The sequence below is a fragment of the Gorilla gorilla genome, chromosome 19 (genome assembly GCF_029281585.2).
Source record: "Gorilla gorilla gorilla isolate KB3781 chromosome 19, NHGRI_mGorGor1-v2.1_pri, whole genome shotgun sequence".
NCBI classification, from domain to species: domain Eukaryota; kingdom Metazoa; phylum Chordata; class Mammalia; order Primates; family Hominidae; genus Gorilla; species Gorilla gorilla.
Window position 1 is genome coordinate 94,213,885 of NC_073243.2, and position 13,134 is coordinate 94,227,018.

Consider the following 13,134-nt stretch of genomic DNA (forward strand, 5'->3'; position numbering starts at 1 on the left):
GCAAATACATTTCTTCTTGATGGAAACTCGATGATATTTGTCGCACTTGATCAAACAGTAGATGAGACCCACACTTTGAAGTTTTCTATATGCAGCTACATGGTTTCAATGTTCCCTGTGTCCTGGGCTGTTCCTGCTAGTTTGCTATGAAAATACATCCAACTCTACTTTCTAAAAAGTGAATAGACTCTCTATCCACAAGTCACTTCACATTACAGGAGGCAGAACAACCAGCATGGGTCTGTTTATGGGTAGGAAAGAGAGAGACACTTATTAGAAGTTTCTAATGCAGTCCGTCACTGGTAGGTCAGTGTTCTAGAACATGGTAATGGCCATGCCTATGGCTGGAATGACCGGGGTCTTATTCAGGGAGGTGGTAGAAACAGCCCTGGGTGTGTGTGAGATGGGGAATCAGACGCCCCGCTGCAGCCCAAGCATTGGAAGGAGGCTGTTCACAGATGAAAACCCAAGGGCCACTTCCTCAACACCTAGTACAAAATAATTGTCTTCTTCTGGGCCCCAGTCTAGATAGAAAGGCCTGTTCTTAAAGGACAAAGAACTGAATCCACTGTTTCTATGACAGGACTGCCTGTGCCCTGCACCTTCTGTGTTTTAGTCTAGGCTGAATTGACCCACAATTTTAAAGTCTTTCTCCAACTGTGTCATTGATCTCATCTAGATGAAGGCAGCAGCTTCTTTCATAATTGCTTTGACTAAATATTTGTGCTTCTAAGGGCATATAGACACATTTTTCTGTTTCTTTCTACCTGGAAGAAAAAAGTTGTGTGGGTCCAAAGCATCCTGGGGACAGGAAGCTACTTTCAGAGAGAAAAACTCTTCCAAGAGACTTATGTGTTTTCATACTGAAGCCTGGAGTTGCAATGTCTTAGCTTTTATGGTTGTTGCTTGATTTCAACAGGTGAAGCCTCCAGAAACTATTTCCTTATGGTAGTCTATCCAGAAGGCTGTGTCCTGACCAGGAGACTGGAATTGATTTGAATGAATGAAATTTGAATGAATGAAAATTGAATTTTCATTTGTCATCCACTGAACTATTTTCTGACTTTTGCAAGAATGAAATTAAAATTACACACCAAATTGTTGTCTAAAATGACTTTATTCACATTGCTACCAAGATTGTTTTATGTCAGGGAGGGCTCTTTGATAATATTAAAATGGTAAAGTAGTCTAGAAGCCACATGGAAAACTTCAGAGAGAAAACAGACCCTAGAAACACTGTCTAGTCTCTGCACTCATTTCCATGCCTTCAGCTCTGAAGAATCAGTTTTACTGTAAACTATTTTTATAGCTAAGGTAATATACTGATCTCTCTGTTGTCCTTCTGAGAAAGAAAAATACATCTGACATGTAATTTTATAGTACATAAGAATTCTCACATATTTTAATTTTATATTATGGTGTTAAAATGCAAAAATTAAAGAGAAAATTCCTATGATTATAAGATTTAAGCATTAAATATTTTCATTAAAAAACACTCTTTCTAATTACACTGACATATAATTCATCAAATACTCTGAATATAAGAGAAATGGGAACAAATGTATAATAAAAAATCAAATGAACTTCCGGTGTTCATGGTGGCATGGATGGAGCTTAGTCGTCATCACTCTGCCCTAACAACAAGCATAAAATTTAAAAAGTGCAAAATTGGCCAGGCATGGTGGTTCATGCCAGTAATCCCAGCACTTTGGGAGGCTGAGGCAGGCAGATCACCTGAGGTCAGAAGTTCAAGACCAGCCTGGCCAACATGGAGAAACCCCATCTCTACTAAAAAAAATAAAAAAATAAAAAAAAATACAAAAATTAGCTCGGCATGGTGGCGCATGCCTATAATCCCAGCTACTCAAGAGGCTGAGGTAGGAGAATCGCTTGAACCTAGGAGGTGGAGGTTGCAGTGAGCCAAGATCGCACCATTGCACTCCAGCCTGGGCAACAAGAGTGAAACTCTGTCTCAAAAAAAAAGTGAAAAATCAACATCTCTTTTGACATTTCTCTGAGTAGTGAGGTCACGGGGCAAACTACGGAGAAAATAAAAAGATCTGTGCTTTCCTCACTTCAAAGTATTCTATAAAATGATAGTAACCCAAGCAGAATAACACTGGCTTAAAAACAGACACTTAGACCACTGGAACAGAGTAGAGGCCACAGAAGTCAATCCAGACATGTACGGCCTACTGAGTTTACACAAAGGTGACAACAACAATGAAGAAATGACTGTCTTTTCAATCAATGGTGACAGGAAAACTAGATATCCACATGCAAAATAATCAAATTACACCCTTTTCTCTTAGCATATACAAAAATACACTAAAATCTCTTTCAAACTTCAGAGCAGGACCCTCAACTACGACCCTACTACAAGAAACGTAGGGAAAAACATCCCCAACGCTGGTTAGGCCACTGATCTTTTAGATATAACCCAAAAACACAGACAACAAAAGCAAAGTAGACAAAAGGAATTACATCTAACAAGTTTCTGCACAACTAAGGAAACAATCATCAGAGTGAAGAGAAAACCAGCAGAATGGAACAAAATATTTGCACACCATATATCTGATAGGAATAAATTTCCAAAACACCTAAGAAACTCAAACAACTCAATAGGAATAAAACAAAAATCCAAAATAAAAATAACCAAAAGACCTAAAGAGACGTTTATAAAAAAAAGACAGATATGGCCAGTGGGTGTATGGAAAAATGCTCCACATCACTAATCATCACAGAAATGCAAACTACAACCAAAATAAAATATTATGTCACACCCATTAGAATAACTGTTATGAAAATGTCAAGAGATAACAATTGTAGATGAAGATGTGAAGAAAAGGGAAACCGCTTGCCCTGTTGGTGAGAATGCAAATTAGTACAACCACTACAGAAACTAGTATGGCAGTTCCTCCAAAAACTAAAAATAGAGCTGCAATATGTTCCACCAATGCCACACTGCTAAATATATATCCAGAGGAAATAAAATTAGTATACTGAAGAGCTATCTGTATGCTCATGTCTATTGCAGCAGTATTTACAATAGCTAAGATATAAAATCAACATAAGTGTCCAAAAAAAGATGATTGGATAAAGAAGATGTGATATGTATACACAACAAAATACATCTCCAGGTTCATCTATGTGTTCTTATATTTTAAGGCTACTTAAGGAATAGCCTAAAAAAATAAGGACACATAGATGAACCTGGAGATCATTATGCTATGTTATGCTATGTGAAATACGCAAGGCATAGAAAGACAAATACTACTTGATCTCAATCTTATGTAGAATCTAAAAAAGTTGATCTTATAGAAGTAGACAGTAGCATGGTAGTTACCATGGGTTGGGGTGGCAGGGGTGGGGTATTTGAGGAGACAGTCAAAATATACAAAATTTCAGTCACGTGGGAGGAATAAGTTCAAGAGATCTATTTTACAGCGTGGTGACTCCACGTAACAATATATCGTGCTCTTGAAAAATGCTAAGAGTGAATGTGAAGTGTTCTTAACAAAACTACAATAACTATGTAAAAATTAGCTAGATTTTGACATTGTAAAATGTATATAATACGTCATGTTGTACATAACAAGTATATACAATATGAAATGTCAGTAGACAAGGTTTACCAATAAATAAATACAGAGATCCATGGTTGGAAGGGGTTGGTGTTGAAAGAAGGAATAGAGAAGCTAGAGACAAAAGATTTTTAGAGAAGTGAAACTATTTCATAGGACACTATGGTTGCGGATGCCTGTCATGATGCATCTGTCCAAACCCATAGAATGTACAACAAAAACATAGTGAACCCTAATATAAGCTACAGACTTTGAGTGATAATAATAGGTCAATGTGGGTTCAATGATTGTAATTCACATACAATCTGGGATAGGGAGTTGATACCGGAGGGAGGCTATGCCTATGTGGGGGAAAGGATATAGGGGAACTCTCTAATTTTTGCCCGATTTTGCATACAACTAAAACTTTTCTATAAAATGAGCACAAAATTCTTAGCTAGAGCCATCAGGCAAGAGGAAGAAATAAAAGGTATTAACATTGGAAAAGAGCAAGTCAGACTATCTCTGTTGCCTGGTGGTCTGATGGTATACACAGCAAACCTTAAACACTCCTACAAAAGACAGCCAGACCTTATAGGTAAATTCAGTAAAATCTCAGGTTACAAAAGTCATGCACACAAATTAATAGCATGCTATACACCAACAACAACCAAGATGAGAATTAAATCAAAACCTCAATCCCTCTTACAGTAGCTACATATGTATATGGGAATATACTTTAAAAACAAAGTAAAAGATCCCAACAAGGAGAACTACAAGGCACTGCTGAAAGAAGTAATAGATGGTACAAACGAGCAGAAATACTTTCCATGCCCGTGGATTAGAAAAAACAGCATTGTTAAAAAAAAAAAAAAAATGCAGCCCAAAGCAAACTACAGATTCGATGCAATTTCTTCCCAAATAACAATGTCATTTTATGCAGAGTTAGAAAAAAAAAATTCTAAAGTTCATATGGAACCAAAAACAGCTAGGATAGCCAAGCCATCCTATGGAAAAGGAATAAATATGGAGGCATCACATTACCGGACTTCAAAGTATCCCAAAAGGCTATGCCAAACAATGTGGTATTGGCATAAAAGTAGATCCACAGACCAATGAAACAAAATAGAGAAAACAAAAATAAAGCCAACTGATTTTGACAAAGCATACAGAAACATCGACAGGGGAAATAACACCCTATTGAATAAATGGTGATGGGAACATTGAATAGCCACACACAGAAGAAGGAAACTAGATCCCTATCTTTCATCATTCACAAAAATTTACTTAAGGTGACTTCAAGACTTAAATCTAGGTCCCGAAACAATAAAAACTCTAGAAGAAAACCGGGAAAACTCTTCTAGACATTGGCCTAGGCAAAGAACTTATAACAAAGACCCCAAAAGCAAATTCAAAAAAAGCAAAAATAAATCAGTGGGAGCTAATGAAAAGAAAAAGCTTCTCCAAAGCAAAATAAATCATCAGAGTAAACAAACAACCTACAGAATGGGAGAAACTATTTGCAAATTATGCCTCTGGCAAAGGACTGATAGATCCAGAATCTACAAGAAATTGAAACAAATCAAAGAAAACACAAATAATCCCATTAAAAAGTGAGCAAACAACATGCATAGACGTTTCTCAAAAGAAGACACACAAATAACTAATAAACAGGGAAAAATGCTCCACATCTCTAATTATCAGGGAAATGCAAATTAAAGCCACAATGAAAAACAGCTGAGTTTCTCACCCACCTTACCCCAGCGAGAATGGCCATTATTCAATAGTCAAAGAACAGCAGGTGTTGGCGTAAATGTGGTGAAAAGGAAACGTTTAGGCATTGCTGGTGGAATGTAAATTAGTACAACCTCTGCAGAAAACAGTGTACAGATTTCACAAGGAACTCAAAGTAGACCTACCATTCCATCCAGCAATCCCACTACTGGGTACACACCTAAAAAAAAGAAGTCATTATATCAAAGAAACCTGTACACATATTTTTATCACAGCACAATTCACAATTGCAAAGATATAAAATCAACCTAAGTGCCCATCAACTGACGAGTGGGCCCCAAGATGGCCAATCGGAAGCAGCTTTGGTCTGTGGCACTCACAGAGAGGAAGAGGGGCGAGTGAATGCAGCACCTTCAACTGAAATATCCACGTACTCACATTGAGACTACGTAGGAAAACAACCTGACCCATGGAGAATGAAGAAAAGCAGGATGGGCCGGGCGCGGTGGCCCACGCCTCTAATCCCAGCACTTTGGGAGGCCAAGGCAGGCGGATCACGAGGTCAGGAGATCGAGACCATCCTTGCTAACACGATGAAGCCCCATCTCTACTAAAAAATAGAAAAAATTAGCCGGGCGTGGTGGCGGGCACCTGTAGTCCCAGCTACTCGGAAGGCTGAGGCAGGAGAATGGCGTGAACCTGGGAGGCGGAGCTTGCAGTGAGCCGAGATTGCGCCACTGCACTCCAGCTCAGGCAACAGAGGGAGACTCCTTCCCAAAAAAAAAAAAAAAAAAAGAAACCAGCCAATGCCCATCAATCGGGTCGATAAAGAAAATGTTTCTATATATGTATATACACCACTGAATACAACTCAGCCAAAAATAGGAAAGAAAAAGAAAAAGAAAAGCAGGGTGGAGAAACGGTCCACCCCGGAGCAACACAGAGCCAAGGGAACCCGCACCCCCGGTGGAGGGAAGCAGTGAGTGATTGCATGCCCCCGGGAAACCACACTTCTCCCGTGGATCTTTGCAATCTGTGGATCAGGAGATCCCCTTATAGGCCCGTGTCTCCAGCGCCTTGGATCTGATGCACACAGCTGTGTGGAGTCTCCACAGAGCAGCTGCTCGAACATGTACAGAGACCCAGGAGCTTTACATATTCTGGCCTCGGGATCCCTGGCAAGAGCATCTGCAGCTCAGGCAAGGCAGAAGGTCTGTGCATAACCCTAGGAAGAGGGCTAAATCCTGGGGGCTGAGCAGCATCAATCTGCAGGCCCCACTTACATGGCAACTCACAAGATAGGACCCACTGGCTTGGAATTCTAGCCAGCCACAAGAAACAAGGTGGAGCCAGCCTGAGACAGGACAGAGACCCCAGGAAAGGGCCAAGCTGCTATCTATGCTGTTTGGTCAACTCGGCTGTTCCGGTCTGTGGGCTTTGGAGAGTCCAAATGGTCGGGATGAGGTAGGGTACCCCCAGCACAGCACAGCTGCTTTCCCAGAATGTGGCCAGACTGCTTCTTTAAGCAGGACCCCAATCCACTGCTCCTTGTGGGGTGGGTCCTCCCAGCCAGGGCCTCCAGCCATACCTGCCTCTGTTCTACAGCTGACAGAGTTCTAATTTCTCCCTGAGTCTAAGTGCCCATGCGGTAGGGCATGCTGCCACCATGACTGTTCAGGCATCTCAGCTGGTCCAGCCTGTGGGCCTTGGAGAGCCTTAATGGATCAGGGGCTGAAGGGATCCCCAATATAGCACAGCTGCTCCACCAAAAAGCAGTTAGATTGCTTAAGTATGTCCCTGATCCTATTCCCCTCAACTGCATGAGATTTTCCCAAGCAGTGTAACCAGCCACCTCCTACATATACATTCAAGCCAGTAACAACTTTAGTACCCACCTGGGACAAAGTTTCCAGAGGAAGAAGCAAGATGCCATCTGTGCTGTTTTGCAGTTTTCAAGGGTGATAATTCCAAGTATGGGAAAAACCCAGGTGACTACAATCTGGAGCAGACACCCAGCAAACTGCAGCAGCGCTACAGAAGAGTGGCCAGAGTGTTTAAAAAAAAAAAAAATCAAACAGCAAACAACAACCACAACAAAACCAAAACCCCCATCTAAAGGTCAGCAACCTCAAAGCTTAAAGCTAGATAAACCCACAAAGATAAGAAAGAATTTGACAATGCTTTTTATTTTCTCTTACATTTCTTTCAGATGAAATTAAGCTTCAGAGAATAACATCTCCTATCACATTCATATCACATTTTTGCATATCTAACTTGATTTTTTTCTCCTGAACTTTACTAAGTGATGTTGATATTCATCAGTTTCAATTTTGAAAAAAAAAAGAAATTCATGTTGCCTCTTTTCATTCTTAAAAAAAAAAAAAGAAAAGAAAGAATTAGCACAAAAAAACCCTGAAAACTCAAAAACCCAGAGTGCCCCTTTTCCTCCAAATGACCACAACACCTCTCCACCAAGGGCTCAGAAATGGGCTGAGACTGAGATGGCTAAAATTTGCCATCATGTCCTTTGTAGGGACATGGATGAAATTGGAAAACATCATTCCCAGTAAACTATCGTAAGAACAGAAAACCAAACACCGCATATTCTCACTCATAGGTGGGAATTGAACAATGAGATCACATGGACACAGGAAGGGGAATATCACACTCTGGGGACTGTTGTGGGGTGGGGGGAGGGGGGAGGGATAGCATTGGGAGATATACCTAATGCTAGATGACCAGTTAGTGGGTGCAGTGCACCAGCATGGCACATGTATACATATGTAACTAACCTGCACAATGTGCACATGTACCCTAAAACTTAAAGTATAATAAAAAAATTTTAAAAAAATTTAAAAATAAAAAAATTACAGGATGTGGATAAAAATAAACTTCGCTGACCTAAAAGATCATGTTGTAACCCAATGGAAAGAAGCTAAGAATAATGATAAAACAATGCGGACTTAGACTCCCACACAATAATAATGAGAGACTTTAACACCCCACTGACAATATTAGACAGATCATCAAGACAGAAAATTAACAGATATTCAGGACCTGAACTCAGCTCTGGATCAAATGGACCTAATAGATATCTACAAAACTCTCCACCCAAAAACAACAGAATATACATTCTTCTCATCACCACACAGCAGTTACTCTAAAATTAATCACATAATTGGAAGTAAAACACTTTTCACCAAATGCAAAAGAACTGAAATTATAACAGTCTCTTGGACCACAGCACAATCAAATTAGAACTCAAAATTAAGAAATTTACTCAAAACCATACAACTACGTGGAAACTGAACAACCTGCACTGGAATGACTTTTGGGTAAATAATGCAATTAAGGCAGAAATCAAGAAGTTCTTTGAAACTAATGAGAATGAAGATAAAAATGTACCAGAATCTCTGGGATGCAGCTAAAGCGGTGTTAAGAGGGAAATTTGTTGCACTAAACACCCACATCAAAAAGTTAGAAAGGACTTGTTAAAAACCTAACATCACAACTAAAGATCTAGAGGACAGGAGCAAACAAATGCCAAAGCTAACAGAAGATAGTAAATAACCAAGATCACAGCTGAACTGAAGGAGATAGAGACACAAAAAAACCCTTCAAAAAATCAATGAATTCAGTAGCAGGTGTTTTGAAAAAATTAATAAAATAGATAAACTTCTAGCTAGGCTAATAAAGAAGAAAAAGAGAAGATTAAAATAAACACAATCAGACTGGGTGCAGTGGCTCACGCCTGTAATCCCAGCACTTTGGGAGGCCAAGGCGGGTGGATCACAAGGTCAAGAGATCAAGACCATCCTGATCCAAAATGGTGAAACTCTGTCTCTACTAAAAATACAAAAATTAGCTGGGCATGGTGGCGTGCACCTGTAGTCCCAGCTACTCGGGAGGCTGAGGCAGGAGAATCGCTAGAACCCAGGAGGTGGAGGTTACAGTGAGCCAAGATAGCGCCACTGCACTCCAGCATGGTGATACAGACTCCGTCTCAAAAAAAAAAAAAAAAAAAAACACAAACACACAATCAGAAATATGGGGGATATCACCACTAACCCCACTGAAATACACACAACCATCAGAGACTATAAACAACACCTCCATGCACATAAACTAGAAAATTAGAAGAAATAGATAAATTCCTGGACACGTATACCCTACCAAGACTGATCCAGAAAGAGATCAAATCCTCAAATAGACCAATAAGTTCTAAAATTGAAGCAGTAATTAATAGCCTACCCACCAAAAAAAGGCCCAGGACCAGAGGATTCACAGTTGAATTCTACCAGAAGTAAAAAAAAAAAAAAAAGTGGGGGGAGCTGGCACCATTCCTACAGAAACTATTCCAAAATATTAGGCCAGCATCATTCTGATACCAAAACCTGGCAGAGATACAACAAAAAAAGAAAACTTCAGGCTAATATCCTTGATGAACATTGATGCAAAATTCTTCAACAAAATACTGGCAAACCAAATCCAGCAGCATATCAAAAAGCTTATCCACCACAATCAAGTAGGCTTCATCCCTGTGATGCAAGGCTTGTTCAACATATACAAATCAATAAATGTGATTCATCACATAAACAGAACTAAAGACAAAAACCACAAGATTATCTCAATAGATGTAGAAAAGGCCTTTCATAAAATTCAACATCACTTCATGTTAAAAACTCTCAATAAACTAGGTATCAAAGGAACATACCTCAAAATAATAAGAGCCGTATATGATAAATCCACAGCCAATATCATACTGAATGGTCAAGGGCTGGAAGCACTTCCTGTGCAAACTGGCACAAGACAAGTTTGCCCTTTCTCACCACTCCTATTCAACATAGTACTGGAAGTCTTAGCCAGAGTAATCAGACAAGAGAAAGAAATAAAGGGCACCCAAATTGTTAAAGAGGAAGTTAAACTGTCACTGTCTCCAATGGTATGATTGTATACCTAGAAAATCTAAAGACTCGTGTAGAAAGCTCCTAGATCTGTTAAATGAATTCAGCAAAGTTTAAGGATACAAAATCAGTGTATACAAATCAGTAGCACTGCTATAAACCAACAGTGACCAAGCTGAGAATCAAATCAAGAACTCAGCCCCTTTTATAATAGCTGCAAAAAATAAAGTAAAATACTTAGGAATATACCTATCCAAGGATGTGAAAGACCTCTACAAGGAAAAGTGCAAAATACTGCTGAAAGAAATCATAGATGAAACAAACATAAAAGCATCCCATGCTTATGGAGGGGTAGAATCAATATTGTAAAAATGACCATACTGCCAAAAGCAATCTACAAATTCAATGCAATTTCCATCAATATTCCATTATCATTCTTCACAGAACTAGAAAAACACTGTTCTAAAATTTATATGGAAGTATAAAAGAGCCTGCATAGACAAAGTAAGGCTGAGCACAAAGAAGGAATATAGAGGCATCACATTACCCAACTTCAAATTATACTACAAGGCTATAGTTACCAAAACAGCATGCTACTGGTATAAAAATAGGCATATAGACCAATGAAACAAAATAGATAATCCAGAGATAAAGCCAAATACTTACAGCCAACTGATCTTCGACAAAGCAAACAAAAACATAAAGGAGCGAAAGGACACCCTATTCAACAAATAGTGCCAGGATAATTGGCAAGCCTCATATAGAAGGATGAAAGCAGATCCTCAACTCTCACCTTATACAAAAATCAACTCAAGATGGATGAAAGACTTTAAATCTAAGACCTGAAACCATAAAAATTCTAGAAGATAACATCAGAAAAACTCTTCTAGACATTAGCTTAGGCAAAGAGTTCATGACCAAGAAGAACCCAAAAGCAAATGCAAGAAAAACAAAGATAAATAGATAGGACTTAATTAAACTAAAAAGTTTCTGCACAGCAAAAAAACTTAATAAGAATCAGCAGAGTAAACAACCTATAGAGTGGGAGAAAATATTCACATACTGTGTATCTTACAAAGGACTAATATTCAGAATCTACAAGGAACTAAAACAAAGCCTCAAGAAAAAGAACAAACAATCCCATCAAAAAGTGGGCTAAAACATAAACAGGCAATTTTCAAAAGAAGATATACAAATGGCCACCAAACATATGAAAAAAATGTTCAATAATGATCATGGAAATGTAAATCAAAACCACAATGCAATGCCACCTTACTCCTGCAAGAACGCCATAATTAAAAAATCAAAAAATAATAGATGTTATGGTGGATGAGGTGAGGGACACTTTTTCACTGCTGATAGGAATGTAAACTAGCACAACCACTATGGAAAACAGGGTGGAGATTCCTTAAAGAACTAAAAGGAGATCTATCATTTGATCCACCAATCCCACTACTGGGTATCTGCCCAGAGAAAAATAAGTCATTATATGAAAAAAACTCTTGCACACACGTGTTTATAGCAGCACAATTCACAATTGCAAAAATATGAAACCAGGCTGGGCACAGTGGCTCACACCTGTAATCCCAGCACTTTGGGAGGCCGAGGTGGGTGGATCATGAAGTCAGGAGATCGAGACCATCCTGGCTAACATGGTGAAACCCTGCCTCTACTAAAAATGCAAAAAATTAGCCAGGCGTAGTGGCAGGCACCTGTAGTCCCAGCTATTAGGGAGGCTGAGGCAGGAGAATGGCGTGAACCCGGGAGGTGGAGCTTGCAGTGAGCCAAGATCGTTCCACTACACTCCAGCCTGGGTGACAGAGTGAGACTCCATCTCAAAAAAAAAAAAAAAAAAAAAAAAAAAAAAAAAACAACCAATGCCCATCATCGGGTTGATAAAGAAAATGTTATATATATATATATATATATATATATAAATGTTATATAGATGTGTGTGTGTGTGCGTATAGATATACCACTGAATACAACTCAGCCAAAAATAGGAAAGAAATAATGGTATTCCCAGCAACCTGGATGGAATTGGAGACCATTACTTTAAGTGAAGTAACTCAAGAATGGAAAATCAAACATCATATGTTCTCACTTATAAACAGGGGCTAAGCTATGACAACACAAAAACATAAGAATGTTACAGTGGACCTTGTGGAACTTAGGTGGAAGGGTGGAAAGGGGTGAGGAATAAAAGACTACACATTGGGTACAGTGTACACTGCTCAGGTGATGGGCACACCAAAATTTCAGAAATCACCATTAAATCACTTATCTGTGTAACCAAGCACCACCTGCTCCCCAAAAACTATTGAAATAATAATAAAACAAAAGAAAACAAACAAAAAGAAAACAGGAACATATACACCATGGACTGCTACTCAGCCATAAACAGGAATGAAACTATGTCATTTCAGCAACTTGGATGGAACTGGAGGCCATTATTCTCGGTAAAGTAACTCAGCAATCTACAAGCAAATAGTGCACCATCTCACCTAGAAGTGAAAGCTAAGCTATGGGTCCACAAAAGCATGCAGTGTAGTATACTAAACATTAGAGACTCAGAAGTGGGGAAGGTGAGAGGAGGGTGATGGAGGAAGAAACTGCCTGTTGAGTAAAATGTAAACTGAGTGATAAGTGCACTAAAATCCCAGACTTCAGCACTATACAATTCATCTACGGAATGAAAGACAACTTGTACTCCTAGAGCTATTGAAACACATTTTTAAAAATTTAACAACAAAATAATAATAATAATAATAAGCTCGAATCTTAAAACACTAATACGAACTTATTTTGTAAGTACTGATATCATGGAAACTATTGTTCTGTGTACCATACCTACATTGAATTGGGCACTAATTTCTACTATAGGTATCACAAAAGTCTTTTAGCAGTATATTTGAATAGAATTCACAACTACC